We start from the raw sequence: 16,355 nt of genomic DNA, 5'->3' as shown, positions 1-16,355 counted from the left end.
GGCAATCGTACGACCTGTGAGGCAGTAGAGTGTTGGCCTGTTCCTTTTGGAAGACGTCTTGAAATTCTTGGTATTCTGGCGGTATTTGCAAAATGACAGGGGTTACTGTAGCTAGGCCAATATTTGGATTTCTTGGATAACAGGTTTGTGCACAATCTGGAAAGGTTATCCTCTTTGCTCGCCAGTCAATTCGAGGATTATGTGTTTCCAACCAAGGGATTCCTAGAATTACTTGAAATTGCGGAGCCTTGATTACATCAAACACAATTGCCTCCCGATGTCTGTCTTGACCCAACAATGTCACTTCAGTAGTGGAGTGTGTTACCGGCCCAGAGGCGATTTCGGTTCCATCCACTGTGGTGATAACATCCTTACTGGTTTTAGGGCAAAGAGGGAGGTTGATCCTGGAAGCCAATTCACGATCCACATAGTTTCCTATAGCCCCACTATCGATGTATGCCTTAATGGCATGTAACCACCCAGGCTGCTTCGGATTTACGAGGACCATTGGCTTGATGAAATGCGAGGTCAGAGAGTTAGTTTTTAAGCTCGGCAAGCGGACCCCTATGCTTGTCGGGCGTGGTCGTTTCCCGACTCGGATTCCATCAGGTTCTTATCAGCGACTCCTACCGCCTTCTTAGACGGTTCTATGGGTCAATCTCGTAAAAAGTGTCCAGAAGCCCCACAATAAAGTCATAATTGCATTTGCCGTCTTCGTTCACGCTCTTTTTGAGTTAAAGGTCCTTTAACCCCTCCAATTTGCATAGGTTCAGTAACATCGGCACCCTTGGGGTTAACATGGGTTTTGACCAAAACCCGGGTCTCAATCTTGGACCGATCTGCCTTTCTGTTTTGAAGCCTGTGATCTAATTGGACCACCAAGTCTATATATTCAGAGCAGTCTTGGGGTGGATTTACGACCTGGGCCAGGACATCCTTAAGTTCTCCACGTAGACCTCGATGGAATAACGTGATTCTTTTATCCTCCGGCCATCCAGTCTCCACAATTAACCTATTGAAGGTCGCGATATAGGCTAAGAGGTCCTGGTTACCCTGTCGTAGTGATAGAAGCTCGTTGTCCAGGGCCTGTCCCTGAGAATGCCGCGCAAAAAGTCTTTCCATGCTTGTCTGGAAGGCTTGAAAGTTCTGAAGAATTGGGTCATCTTGAGTAACCAGTGGAACTGAACAATCCGCAGCACACCCGCCGAGATACAAAAGCGACCTTGGTTTGGTCGTTAGGGAAGGCCCCAGGTCTGCAGAGGAAGTGCAATCGGCATAGATTCATGAATACGGCGAACCTTTTGAGGTCCCCGGCAAAACGTTCCGGTGGGGCCAGTGGCATATTTCCAGGTAGATTCATTTGCACAGGGTTATTTGAAACCACTGGGGCGGAATTACCCCCAGAACCTGGTAAAGGAGTTTGACCAGCCTGACCTTGTAATAGCTGTCTGGCAAGATCATCAGTTCGTTCTTTAGATACAATTAACTCTCTCCTGAGGGCATTCGTCTCCTGGCGAGCGGAATGAACTTCAGCCCGTAATTCCCCCAATAGCTGGGCCAGCTGGTCTGTCTCGGAAGTCTCCAAAGCGCCCGGGTGGGAAATTGTAGGTAGGCTTCGCGTTCTGTAATGCTCACCTGATTCCCACGGAGGCGCCGACCTGTTCTGGACTGCTATGACCTCTCTAAGGTGATGCGCAGGACTCGGAAGACGGACTGGACCGGACCCCCAAACCTCGCCTGTCTGGCCCGTAGAAGAATCCTTCTGTAGATGGAAAAGGGGATTAACTGTCTGCTGGATAATGTGTCGGATTCCCCCCTTCCCCCTCTCACAATCCTCGAACGCCCTCCGCGATTCCCCGTAGAGTCTCACCTTAGAGTCTGAAAGGACGAGCTCTCCATCCTGCTTCCGATGCAGGGGCGCGTTGATTTCCAGTTACTTCACTGGATCTCGGGTTTGGTGAGTATTCAACTCCGCTTGATTTTTCCGATATGAGGCCATAAGTATTCAGTTGCAAAAGGTCAAGCCTTAATTGTCCGTTTTCCTTTTCTCTATTTCAGATGTAGGATGAAGAATCCGCGTAGAGGAATGGATTCGCCGAAGGTAAACTCTGGTGAGTCTTTTTGATGGATGGTTCCCTTAGTGATCTTGCTTTCACCCACTAATGCGTGTGTCTTTTTCCCCTTTGGGGGACGGGGTACGGCAGTGCCAAAGAAGCGGCGCCGACCCGAGGTGTGGAAAGATTGTCCCAACAAAAATCAGGTAAGTCTTAAGGTGGAAGAATCAGGCCTTTCTCAATCTGTTCCTTCGCTCACCTTTGTTTTGTCTCTTTTTCTCCTTAGGCACTGAAAGGCGACGGATAGTGCCAATGGTCGCTGAAGAGCCCGAGGGCGCCTCGTGAAGGCGAGTGGAACGCGGCGCTGCAGCGAGCGATGCGCTTCTAAAAATAATGTCTTTTCTCAGGATCGTCGGAGTGATGGTTCCGGACTCCGGATGGAGGTAGGTAAAGTTCAATTATTCACCTTTCTCTCCTTTCCTTCCTTTTCAGGTGTTCCAGGTTGCAGGCGGGCGTGGCTGGAGCCAGGATGCAGGAGCAGACACGGTGAGCGTCCAGCTGCTAGATGCAGAACAACGCGAAGCGTGAGCTGCTGTCTGGGCGTGGTTTAAATAGCCCCCAAAGTAGTTCCAGGTAAGTATTCTTCCTCAGCCACGCCCGAGTGGTAAAATAGTCCCATAGGTAAAATAGTCCCTTTCAGACCTCAAGGAGGTCTGGATCCGGCAGCATGGTCTGCATCAGGTAAGTCCATCCAAGCACTCCCATAATGAGCCTGGCGCCTATGGTGCCAGGACTGATGCCTTCTATGAGCCTGGCGCCAAAGGCGCCAGGACAATGTCCAAAGAGCTCCTATAAGGGGTTGCTGGGTCCCTCCCTGGGGACATGATGTCTGCTTTCGGGGACGCTGGGCCTGAACTGGCTTCCCGGGAGTAGGCATCATGACATTTCCTCCATACAGATTATACTTATCCCAATCAGATTTTCCTTGATAATTAAGATTGATTGCATGTTAAGTATATCTCTACATTGATATTGCTTAGGGAGGTTTTAATATGCATGAACCAAGGTATTTTCATACAAATATTGGTAGAGCTTAAAATGTTATCGCTATATATATATATATCATAATATATATATATATATATATATATATATATATATATATATATATATACATAAAGCAGAAAATATGTTAGTTTGTTCCTTATGCAATTCCACACTGTTCCACCAATCTGCACAAGATTTTGCAAAGTTACATGTTAGTACCTTCCGGACATTACTGGCTACATGGCATTTGTACACCCCACCGCACCGATTTCAGCCCCTCCACACATGAGACGACTGCCTGACATTTGCAGAATATCAATGTGGTCGTAGAAGCACCGGAGAGAGCTCATTTTAAGCATCTCGACACGGGGAACAAAACACAAAGCGTTTCAAGGCCGTAGGACGCACCGTTTCCGAGATATTTGCACTGCACTGCAGTGCTCTATGGTGAGGCGACAGGTGTAGAGAGCGCACAGAAGGTCCCAGAATGCTTCTGCACGACAACTCTCGCCTCCCCGTCTGCGCCCGAGTACGTCAGCCAGCCACACCCACCTTTTCTCAGTGCAGTTTACTTCAGAGTGCAAAGCACATCAAGCGATACGCGACACGAAACAGGGACCAGCAGGATCATTGATTTTCAACAATTGATGAGTGTGTTATCATGTCTGTTTACAGACCCCGTGCGGACTATGGGTACTTTGCTAGTAAAATATAAATTTGGTTAAGACCAGCTTTCCCATTGGCCCAAGCCCTCAGCCAAAGGAAACTAGGTTCTAACATCGACTAAAAAAGCATATTCCACTCTAGTTGGGAGGCGTAATTGGATGCCACTGAGGAAGACCTAACATCTTTTTCTGAAAGGAATTTTCCAGGGTGCCTAATGGAACGTTTTCAGCAAAACCCCAGATCCCGGCACCTTAGCTGCCCACTACTTTGACTTTGGTTTTAATTGTAAACATTTGCAGTAGGCTCTCAATAGGTTGGGCTTTTTATCTTTTTTCAAAGCGGGCGATGCCACCAAGTGACTGTGGCATTTAGGCTCCTCATTCTTTAATGCTCATCACCTTTAAATTGGAAGCAAAGGTGACACACAAATAATCTTAAGATTGCACTATAGGTAATTTTCTTACTAGTGCTCAGAAATATATTGTGATTGCTTGATATCCCAGAAGGTTAACAAGTCATTGTGGCTGATTTAGCTATATTTAATGTTAGGACAAGCTTTTGCATGAATTATGTGTAAACATTAATTAGACATTGCAAGGGAAATGCAAGAACCAATATAGATTTGGAACCTAAATGAGGCCCATCTGTCATGCATCTATATAGAGCATCAGATAAACCATTGATGTACAGGGAGAAAAGCAAAGGAGCTATAACACGAAACTAGGGAGTACAATGTCCCATACTGCACGAACGGAAACAGGCTTAATTGTCATGGTGTAGTTTGGCCAGAAGCACAATTAAATCTGTGGGAAAATCATGGAACTCAGCATCTGCCATTAACTTCGATCTAGTTACATGGTCAAGGGCAGTGCTGAGGAGTCCATGAATACAAGGTAAATCTTACATGTTTTCTAATATGCAGAATTTAAGACAATAAGATACACATTTAAAATCGGTTCACTTGTTCCCAAGCTTGCTCTAAAACCAAACTGGAGTTCACTTAACATGTTACCATTATCACACCACTCCCAAAGGCGAGTTAAAACGAATCTACCAAAATGTTTAAATTGTGCATCGGTGAAGGATATGAGTATATCTGCGGATGGTGTCTCTCTTATGCCCTTTTTTAAAAATAGCTTGACACGAAGGTTTGGGAAAAGTGCTCAGTGCTATCATATGGTTAAAAACAGTTAACAATAACAAAAAGGTGCCCAAAATTCTTCTAGTGACTTAAAAAGATCTGCAGGAAAAGCGTTAGGCTGGAATTACTTACGACATTTGATAGAGTTCTTGGTTCGTTTACGACATTTGATAGAGTTCTTGGTTCGTTAACTCACTTGTTTCTGATTTTTGCTCTGTCAGTATCAGCTGCCTTTAAGGCTCTTGATAAGGCTGTGTTTGCCTGTTTACACTCACTATTGAACCATCCCAGTGGATGTGGCTTCTTAGGATGCCCTATGACTTTAAGAAAAGCTTGATAGTGCAAATGGGTCTTTGGCTAATGTACATTCTATTTTGTGTGTGAGGCACCCGGAGCTCCACCATGCAATGAAAGAGGGTGGGTGTTGATTAGAACCACAGTCACTATGTTTGTAAAGCGCAATCAAGCAAAGATGAGCCAAATGCAGCTCTGCTCTGTACTGAGCACTTGCTTCCACCACTGCGACGGGTCGTCACGTACTCACACAGAAAAGCATGCATTCGCTTACTGCTCTGCAGTATCTTAGCCGCATTTCCATCAAGTATGTAATATCAGCACCTTAACAACTCTCCCTACAAACTTTTCAGGGAGCGGATTGCAGTGTAGGGCCCAGCCAAAACAAAACGTTATGAATATGTATTCAGACCTAAATCACCAAAGTCTCATAGAGCTTCCTGATGCTAACAGAATTTTAGCGGCACCAGCGACAAGGATCTAAATTAAGGTTTGATGAGCAAGAGCTAGAAGAAGCGCCTGGTTAACAGGCATTACTCGGTATGCTGGTAGGGAACCGGGACCTATCATAACGTGTGCTGCAAATCTAACTTGCGTGTGAGATGCAAGCTCTAACTTTCAGACCAGTACATATGATCAATTATGCTTTAAATGTCCCTTGGATGTGCCCTGTTTTCTCTTTCCTACACATTTCTAAACATACCGAGTGCATATAACAAATGTGTGTTTGTATGGTGCCAGATGACCTATGGAGCGAAAAGAAGCTCCAGGTAGCTGTTCGTTTCAACCTCACCAGTATCACCTATGTTACAACCGAAACTAAATAGTTCCCAGACATATCGAACCATGACCTACCATGTCACCATCTACACCTTAGCCCTAATGGTTCTCCCCAGCCCTTTTGGCCTTCAGAAGTACCAACAGGAAAGATGACTGACGCTTGTACAACCATATTTGCTTTACTTTAAGATACATCGCCCTGACATCTGGCTAACTCTACCCAGCCCTAATTGGCAGTTAGAGATGAGTGCCCCACAGTGACTGATGTTTTAAGCATCTAGTCTAATCCTATCAGCCCTTTTAATATTAGTCAATGTAATGGTACACAATGTATCAAGATGAACAAGCGGGCTGGCACTTCTGGGACTTGGACATGTGACCCACAGTGTTAAAACAGCTGTCAGCCGCAAGCACCTAACTCGGCGCTATTTGTGAGGAAGTGAATTGCCAACCCTCCTCCTATTGTAAGTAAACGTGCTGTTTAGCTGTGAACCATCTGCTCCTAACGATGCCTGGGTAGGGGAGAGGGCGGCAGCGAGTGACAAAAGTACTTAAAATGTACTCTAATTACTATAATTCGTGACTATATTGTTTTGACTGTGTGAAGGCAGCCCCATGGACTGCCTAGAAAGACAGGCGGGTACTGACTGCGTGCAGAAGAAGCCCCAAAACCGGGGGCCCACTGGAGGTTTTGATGCTGCCGGACACATTGCATAGCCTCACGTTTTTTTTGCAGGACCCGCATTGCCTCGCAATTATTATGCAGGTGCCAGCATGGCGTCGTAATACATATGCAGGCCCAGTTTTTTGCCTGCCAGTATTTTTACAGGCCGCAGCATTGTATGCCGGCATTGGGGAATATACGCGTGAAGGACACCCTAAAACTATGGGAGGACATGGGGAAAACCCGGGGCGCTGCTCGTCCCATCCACCCAGATCAAACGTCTGCATGTCTATGAGCTGTGCCCGCCGAACGCCACCTGCCGCAAACATGAATATTGTTAAAAATAACGAGAAATGGAGGCCTTTTTTTTTTAGTTTATTACAAGCTTTTAAAAAACCAAAGACAATTTACATCCATCTTCTCTTCAAAGGGGACAGGAAAAAGTTAAAATTTTAAAAATTTTAAAAAAGAAAGAAGAGACAGCAATAACGACTTTTCATTGATCTTGTCATGTTAAAATTATATCTAACTTTCAGCTATTGCAGGTCTATTTCTCCTCGGCTCATAGAGATTATGATACAGCACATTTCCAGCTGATTCTTTGGAGGTCATTTTTTTTAGCTCATCGCTATTCATTTTAGTAAGATCTCTATGAAGGCTGTGAAGGCAAAGACCAGTTTATTACTTTCGCTTTGATGTATCATTGACCACCATTCCTCGGTCGTCCAGGTTGCGTGTTTGTCCATCTCCTGTCCAAAACATCTCATTTTTTCATCTTCAAGCTTCGGACAGGACATCACCAAATGTTTTAATGTTTCAGGCGATTCATTAGACAGCCGACTAATACTACATTTATTCTTTTGATATGAGGTTTCTCTTGTTTCCCAAGCGTCTAGCCTGAATTTTAGAAATGTTAATCTTCTCTTTCTGCATGGGAATGCCATCATGTATTTGGGAAGCACATTTTATTTCTTGGCTTCAGCTGGCGCATTTTCCATTCTAGCATGACGGCTTCTTTTATCATATGTTTCTTTCTAATCTTCCTAGTAGTTTTTTTCTTTACTCCAATAGGGTTGAGAATAAGAGTTTCTTTGTAGTTGTTGTAATATGGTTTCACAGGAAGCTCTCCAACAGCTTAGAAGGTCTTCATTTTGTGAAGTTGTAGGATTTGTTAGAATTCTGAAATGGGGAATATCGTCGGCTCCCGCAACTTTCCTATATAAGGATAAGGTATTCCAAATCACTATCGCATTGGCAGACGATAGGCTCAGCTCATATCTCATGCATGCAGTTGGATAGCCCTTAGGCAGTTGTAAGATTCTTCTCCTTATCACATGCTCACAGCGTGACCAGAGTTCAGAGGCACATCCTAACAAAGTTTCAGCCCATTTTACAAACACACTTTAACTGAGTTTACTCTGGGCCCCCGAGATAGAAGGCCCAGGGACGTAACCATGGAGGTGGCCATGGGAAGAGGCAACGGCCTCCTTCCACCCATGACAGTAGGGGGAAAGGAGGAACGGCAATAGCCAAATACCCACCTCCCTTTCACACAGGGGTGGGCTAGGAGAGGGACTGACCCGGAACAATGGGGATACAGACTCACTGGCGTCCCAGATGCCCTTTGAGCAAACGACAAATACCTGAAGGGTGCAGAACAATGTCTGGGCTGCAAGACCAAATGCCAAATGGGGGGGGGCAGTCTGGGGGCCGGGGAGGGCCAGGGAAGGCCAAGAGGTGCCAATGTGCCCTCAGGGCCATTGTGCCCATAAGAGGAGAAGTAGTTGTTGAGCTGGCTCACAATGCCCTTCTCATCAGCACTGTGGCAGAATCCACAAACTCTGCGCAGGATATAAACCCACCGTCTCACCCGTTACAACATAGGCATTTATAGAAGCGGGGCTAATGAAACAAGGACAAGAGCTTGGGAAAATAATGAGCACAGCAGAAACGCTGAGCCGGGCACATATAAAGGAACAAGGGCATTATGCCTAAATATAAAAGCTAAAATAAATACAATAAAAGGAGCAGCTCAACAGGAACGCTGGGCAGAATAAATAATAAGAGCACAGCATGAACGCTGGGCATAATAAATAATGAGAGCACAGCATGAACACTGGGCAGAATAAATAATAAGAGCTCAGCAGGGACGCTGGGCACAACAATTAAGAAGAGCACAGCAGGAATACTGGCCAAGATCATACGGTGAAGAACACAGCGGGAACACTGGCCAAGATCATACGGTGAAGAGCAGCAGGAACGCTGGGCAAGATCATACGGTGAAGAGCAGCAGGAACGCTGGGCAAGATCATACGGTGAAGAACACAGCAGGAACACTGGCCAAGATCATACGGTGAAGAACACAGCAAGAACGCTGGCCAAGATCATACGGTGAAGAGCACAGCAGGAACACTGGCCAAGATCATACAGTGAAGAACACAGCAGGAACACTGGCCTAGATCATACGGTGAAGAGCAGCAGGAACGCTGGGCAAGATCATACGGTGAAGAGCACAGCAGGAACACTGGGCAAGATCATACGGTGAAAAGCACAGCAGGAACACTGGCCAAGATCATACGGTGAAGAACACAGCAGGAAAACTGGCCAAGATCATACGGTGAAGAACACAGCAAGAACGCTGGCCAAGATCATACGGTGAAGAGCACAGCAGGAACACTGGCCAAGATCATACAGTGAAGAACACAGCAGGAACACTGGCCAAGATCATACGGTGAAGAGCAGCAGGAACGCTGGCCAAGATCATACGGTGAAGAGCACAGCAGGAACACAGGCCAAGATCATACGGTGAAGAACACAGCAGGAACACTGGCCAAGATCATACGGTGAAGAACACAGCAAGAACGCTGGCCAAGATCATACGGTGAAGAGCACAGCAGGAACACTGGCCAAGATCATACAGTGAAGAACACAGCAGGAACACTGGCCAAGATCATACGGTGAAGAGCAGCAGGAACGCTGGGCAAGATCATACGGTGAAGAGCACAGCAGGAACACTGGCCAAGATCATACGGTGAAGAACACAGCAGGAACACTGGCCAAGACCATATCGTGAAGAACACAGCAAGAACGCTGGCCAAGATCATCCGGTGAAGAGCACAGCAGGAACACTGGCCAAGATCATACAGTGAAGAACACAGCAGGAACACTGGCCAAGATCATACGGTGAAGAGCAGCAGGAACGCTGGGCAAGATCATACGGTGAAGAGCACAGCAGGAACACTGGCCAAGATCATACGGTGAAGAGCACAGCAGGAACGCATAGGCCGTCGTAGGCTACTGATAAGGCAGAAGGGATCAGCCTCGAGTTGGCCCTACTTTGGAGCAGGGGCACCACTCACTTGATCCCTGGTCCCCCAAAACAATTGTATTTTGTTGTTTGCTTATTTATCATGTTTTAGGTTTGTGTAATAAGGCTTACGGCCTAATCTTTTCCACCTTACCTGGTTTCCCAGCATTGATGCTTCCAAGGAGCGGGAGGGCAGGGGTGGGATGGATGGGTCCAGCAACACTTAGCTGCATATGGTGTAATTCCCCAGCACTATGCACTATGCCACCGCCAGGCTTATGTCATTTGGACGCCGGCTGTGCAATCGGTAAAGACGATTTAAACAATGTTCTAGTTGCTATTGTTTTGCTCAAAACAGCACAAAGGTGCCTTTTCAAACATTCACATTCCGGATCAATACACAATTCTCACCCATGCTAAGAGTGATCTGTGGTTATTGAGAGAGAGTCGCACTCGCAAAGTCTGAAGGCAAAAATGCCCATGCCTGTTATATGGCTCTGACATTACTAGAAAAAAAACGTTATCTCATGCATTCCAAAGTGGGGGATAAAAATCTCAGCCGCCCTTCTGCTGATACCCCTCCTCCTGGATTCTTTAGGGTTGTCATCTTTGTTTGAAGTAAAAAAACGGACTTGAAGCCCCTGCCACAATGTTAGAATACATGCCCCTTTTACAGGTTTGGAGTCTGTAGTACAATAGCAAAGGGAAAGAAACAATCTTGCCCGGAGATTATTTAACATATATTCTTCTTTTTTTAAGCAATCTACATTATCCCTATACAAAATAAGCCTGAAAAGTACATTTCACTAAATTATATAACATACATTTTTTGACCACGGAGCAATGGGAAGCTAACCCGATTCTGACAAAATTGGATCCTGTGAGCTGATCATATTTTAACAACATGTGAATTAATCAATTTGGCCCATTTTGCCAGGTGAATAAATGACACTGATCATTTAATTTCTAAAATAGTTATTAGTTTTAAAAACAGCTGTAAAAACCTTCCTAGAAGCTTTAATTTAAGCTTTGAACGCTAGTGAATGATTGGAATAGCTCAGTGCGTTAAGAACCCGCAGCACAGATCTAGCTGCAGGTTTCAGATAAATCACTACAGCAAGCACACTATCCCACCAAGCAAAAATTCCAAAACAAAGTCACATGGCTTACAGGTGACAGTGGTTCAGACCATTTTAGAAAGCGCACACCAATAATAGAATGGTCGGTTGCGATTTTGAGAAATATAGCTGGATACACAGACTTGTGACTGAAATGTTTTCCTGTTCCTCCTGGCCTTTTGAAGTTAATGGCCTGTTATTAAATATCCCCATTTTATCTTTCTGTGTTGTACTTGTTAGGCATATCATAGAGCAATACCATAGGCATGGCAAGAATTTTAGGGGGTAGGGGCAAGAGTGTTTGTCTCCAACTTTGGTCGCACACAATTTTTTCCCACTCATTTAGCAGGGGGCCCTTTCATTTAGCTGTCATGGCCCCCCTAACATTTTAAGCAGTTACTCCACTGATTATAGAGCTCTAGCTCTCTTACACAACAGTGAAGTTAAAGTTTCCCAATGAAATTCAGATCTGCAAGAAGCAGTCTTGAAGCTTGATGTGGGCATGGATGCCATGAATTCCGGTAAAATAGCTCAGCGGGTTGAGCGCTCACTGCTGCGATCTGTTTGTGATCTGCAGGTCGCAGGTTTGAATCCCTGCAAAGCCAACTCAACTCAGCCTTCCGTGCTTTTAAGGTGCATACATGAGTACAAACTTAAGTTGGGTGATATTGTATAGAAATATGTTCTATGGAAAGGGCTATATAGATAACCAATTTCCAAGATAGCAACTAATGAACCATGTGTTAAAATCGTGGCAAAAATGTCTGTTTACACAAAGAATTACGGCAAAAGTCTGTGGTTTTGCCACTGAAATCCATGTAATGGATGCAGGGGACACCGCTGCAACCCCAGGACCTATTATACCATTTAAGGAGAGCAGGGGACACACTTGCTCCTCTTAAATGGTATAATGGGTGCACCTTTACCGGGTCAAACCAGAGACATTTTTACAGCAATTTTTTACAGACGTTTTTTGCCACAATTTCTTACTGCACACCGAATAATAATAGTGTATCTGTCACTTGAAGTTGATTAGCTTTATAGATCTGCAGAGTGGGGACTACATTCCAAGAAAGTCTAAAGCGGTGAGAAGTGGTGCCATAGCCTGGCTGACACTTCACATCCAGCACTGGCTGTTCATTTAAAAGCGGTTTGCATCCTGGGACTTGTAGTTTAGCTTTTCTTCAATGTTTGTATCACAAAGCAAATTGGCATTGGCTTAAAAGCAAACACAAACACAGCTTCTTTGCCTCCACTGCCTCATTTCTCTATCTGGTGGTTGTGAAGCAGGGATGCATATTAATAAATGTTGCTTGATGTTTACATTATTGAAAATAGGCGTCCAGCATAATGTCTTGCATATCTGTAAGTAAAATGTGCAGTTCGGAAAAAAAGTGTTTTGCATTCAAACAAGCAGGCAACTCTGTGGATTAAAGTGGACCCTTTCTTTCACAAATGAACCAAATAGCTTGGACGACTTATTTTCTGGGCTTGTCTTTAAAATGCATATGGCCTATCAAAAATAACAGTGTTACCACAGCTTGGAGGAACCGATCTGGCTGACAATGGCTTCTGTGTCTTAAACTCTGAATGCCGCCTCGGGAAACAGCCTGGTAACAGGACAACGCTCTCAAAATATGATTAGTCTGGACTAAATCCGGGCAGGTGGCAACACTACTGGTTTAATTTGTGTCTCCCAATGTCTCCTTTTCATGTAACCAAAAGTCCTTTATTCACCATTTTCTTTTCATGCCTTTCAAACCTCTAATAATCGTTCATGCTGCACACGTGTATGCTTCCATACAGCCCTTCTAAAGCCTTAGATTAATCATTTCCCAGCTGTTATGCCTTTGCACCCATGCTTCTTTTATGCTTTCCAGGTCTTTCAAAATCGCTTCTTTAAAAAGTAATTATTGCACAATGTCCAACAACAGCCAACATGAAACAAAGAACCCCTCAGGATGGCGCGCACAGGCCGGTGGAAGCGCTGCAAAGACATACCAGTGGCAGAGGAGCGCTGCCCGGCACAGTCATCGTTTCACTTGCAATATGTAAACTTGCCTGTCAGTTATCTGGCAAACACGAGTCCTCAGAAAATACGACCTGACCTGCATACTCCCGAGGGTCATCTGGCTGAACCCCCACTCCCCGGACACACGTACAGGAGTCTTCAGGCACTGACTGCCATTTCATTTTTCCATTGCACTAACGCCATTATAAAATTAGACGGCTAATGGTGAAACGTTTAAGCAGTCAAGTCTTACCTATGTGATACAATTTCAGAAATCGGTCCGTGTGGGGAAATCAACCAGGCTCACCAGCGCCATTTCCGCCTGAAAGCGAAATGAGAGGAGTTTTGTAAACAGCTTTAGGTCCATCTACATTGTGTCATCATATATGTAAAACAAATTCATATTGTCCTGCACTCAAATAACAGACATCTCTTTTTTATTTTTTTCCTCGACCTCGTAAGGGTCAGTGGTTGAGTTGGCCCAGTGGTTAAACTCGCCTGTGCGTTCAGACTACTGAAACAGCAGGCGCATTAACCAGATCGGTTGTCCTCTAACCTGAGGTGGCTAGCTCAGCGGCCCGGAGTCTAGGAAACGCAGAGCAGGGTCAGGTGTGCCCTTGCAGCGTGTACTTCTCGTGGGTGCGAGTCAGTGCGTGCATCCGTGGCCCGAGCTCTGCCACCGCTTGCTGGGCACTGGACAATACGTCCCTGGTCCGTAGAGCGGGGCCTCTGACTCACACACTGACCAGCCAGCAGTGACTCATCGCCCAGGCCCGACTTCATCGTCCTTTTCACAAAAATGCATGGGCACACCTCCACACGGCCAAGACTGAAATGGGCGGATCTACCAGCAGCCCAGTGCCCACTCAGCCCTTCAGATCATAAGCGTTTCCTGCCATCCAACACATCAATATCAGGAGCCATAGCCGCACCCTGACCAGAGAGCCATAAAGCAAAACACCCTCCAAATAACTCAGCCCTAAGACCTCGTTCGAGGTTGGCTAATGTCAGGGCCTCACATTGTGAGGCCACTATGAGGCCCTGGGCCTTACTGCCTGCATATCCTGCCCTTCAGAAGCCTGCCAATGTGTTAACAGTTGACAGAAAATAATGACACTGAACAGGTAGTCCTTCCTTGGCCTCCAGTACCAAAGACCGCCCAAGGCCCCAAATGACCAGTGCCTTCCAGAGTAAAGAACTTCCCAGCAGACAGGCATGCCACACTTTAAGGGAAAGGGGGCGCTACTCAACCCGCCACTTCTTCATCTTGGTGTAAGAAAGCGACCATCTGATGCCCCTGAGCTCTTGATGTCTCCACCCTCCTGGATGTGGCAAAGTCTCCCTCACATTTCAAGGTCGGGATCTCTTCTTTCCTAACTATGGGACCAACGTCCGTGATTTTAGGCAACAGGCAGGGGTCATGGTGGACAGCAAGGAAGGAAGATGCCCCTGTGTTGGCCAATTGTGGCATAAGTGCTGCTGTCAGTCTGGTGCCCAATGGGTTTTCATTTCTCAAAGGCCCGAGAGTATTCGAGGCCTCCACCTGGACGACACCGGCACTTTTAGTTGTCATTTGGCACTGTGGTATAGTGGGGATTTGCAAAACGATATTTAAGGGAAGGAATGTGACTTCCAGCACCTGCTGGAACATTGCAGCACAGATTGGAGTGGCGCGTGGGGGTATTAGGTTAGGCCAGTTGAAGCCACTTGGATGTTCTCTCATTTCATAATTGTTTGCATACCCAATGTATTGGTGCGTGGGACCATGGGGGTGTATAGAGGGTGCAGGTTTCAGAGATTTACCGTTCGACAGTGGGGGCGATTTAGAGAATATAACTAATTTAGTTAATGAGAGCAGGCCACTTCCTGGGATTGTCTCTTCAAATGGCTTCCGAAATCCCCAGCCCCCTGCCATCCCCATGATATTTTCAGCTTTGTGGCATTTTGTACCAGAAGGTTGCACTGGCACAAAACTGCGACGACACAAACACACACACAAACGTGCTAAAACACGCAGGCACCGGGCAGTGCCCAGCTGGAGAGGTGCCCAGTAAGGAGTGTCGCCGCGGGTCACGGAAAGGAAGGCACAGACCATTCCGCGGTGCCGGTGAAACCAGGCCCTTTCCAGGCAGGGGGAGACGGTCCTACCTACCTGTCATGCCAAAGTGGGGGTCTGCGGTGCCCAGAACTCGGCCCAAAATGGAGTCTCGGCTCGGTGGTGTGGTGCCGTAGCCCGGCCGGCGGCGCTCTCTCGGCGGCGGCGACGCGTGTGCGCTGCGGCCGCGGTCCCCGCCTCTGACATCACCGCCGTCGGTCGGTGCCGCCGCAAGAGGGGGGGCAGAAACTTTCCGGTCGTGGCGGGGCCTTCGATCGCGCGCTCTGGCTCCCCCTCACGTTAACATGCGCAGGTCTCTCGCTACGCACATCGCCCCCACCGCCGCCGAGCCCCCTCTGCGCCCCCGCCCGCCTCTCCGCCACACAAGCCCCACTTGTCCCCGTGACCGTCGAATTGGGATTTTTTTTTTGTGTGTGACTGTGCTGCTGCGATACCAACCTTGCCTGGAGGGACGATGGCGGCTGGAACGCAGAAGCGGTGGCCGGCTTCAGCCGCTCGGGGGTGCCGGGAAGGGAGCGTCGCATGTCCGCACAGGCAGGGGAGGGAGGGGACGGTTCCGGGCTACGGCGGCCTGGGGGGAAGTGTATATGGGATCTTAGGCAGGTGGGGGCTGTAGGGCTATGTGCAGGGTGGGGGCTGGGGGAGGATTTTCCATGATACGTCGGCGGTTCAACTACCAGAAGAAGAAACAAAAATGGCATTGCGTTTAACGGGATGCTGTTTCCAAGGCAGGCACGGGTTCGTGTCGCAGATAGGCGGTGGGGCGTTAGCGGTGTGGGCTCGGTTCAAGTCCCACAAAACGGATAGCGCCTTCGGCCACGGCCAGGTGTGACACACCCGGATATTAGACCGGGCATTAACGTGTAGGCGCACGTTTCAATAGATGGGGGGCCCTTAACGAGATGGCATTCGGATGCCACCCGGGCGTGGCATTACGATGCGGCCCCGGTAGGGGGCAGGCTGCAAGGGATGCCGTTCGGACGTAGCACGGGTTCAAGTCCCACAGCACTCCTCGAGTATTCAGGAGGCAGGGGAATTCACACCTCTTGATTCCAAACGGATATAGGGTCTAGGAGGCGTAGAAGAAATAAATAAAAGGCCTTTATGTGTTGCTGTTGTGGCCGGCTAAGTTCCAGGAAAAAAGCATTGCGTAGCCA

The 16,355-nt window shown here is 47.1% G+C and overlaps 1 protein-coding gene across 2 annotated transcripts in view; it reads right to left on the bottom strand.

The window, feature by feature from the left end:
* The window catches only part of LOC138567244 (zinc finger and BTB domain-containing protein 4-like), a 288,787-nt gene extending 272,705 nt beyond the window's left edge, over positions 1-16,082 (bottom strand). Inside the window, exons 1-2 of one of the 2 annotated variants that reach the window (XM_069645261.1) lie at positions 15,637-16,082; positions 13,336-13,404 (exon numbers count right to left, since the gene is read on the bottom strand). The gene's annotated coding sequence lies outside the window, so the exon portion shown is untranslated. Of the gene's footprint in view, positions 1-13,335; positions 13,405-15,234; positions 15,526-15,636 lie in introns of those variants that run through there. The other variant, XM_069645252.1, reaches the window with a different exon arrangement.
* Positions 16,083-16,355: the final 273 nt, after the last annotated feature.

The sequence above is a fragment of the Ambystoma mexicanum genome, chromosome 1p (assembly GCF_040938575.1).
Source record: "Ambystoma mexicanum isolate Mex_15411 chromosome 1p, UKY_AmexF1_1, whole genome shotgun sequence".
Lineage (NCBI taxonomy): Eukaryota > Metazoa > Chordata > Amphibia > Caudata > Ambystomatidae > Ambystoma > Ambystoma mexicanum.
This window is presented reverse-complemented; position numbering and strand designations above follow the sequence as displayed.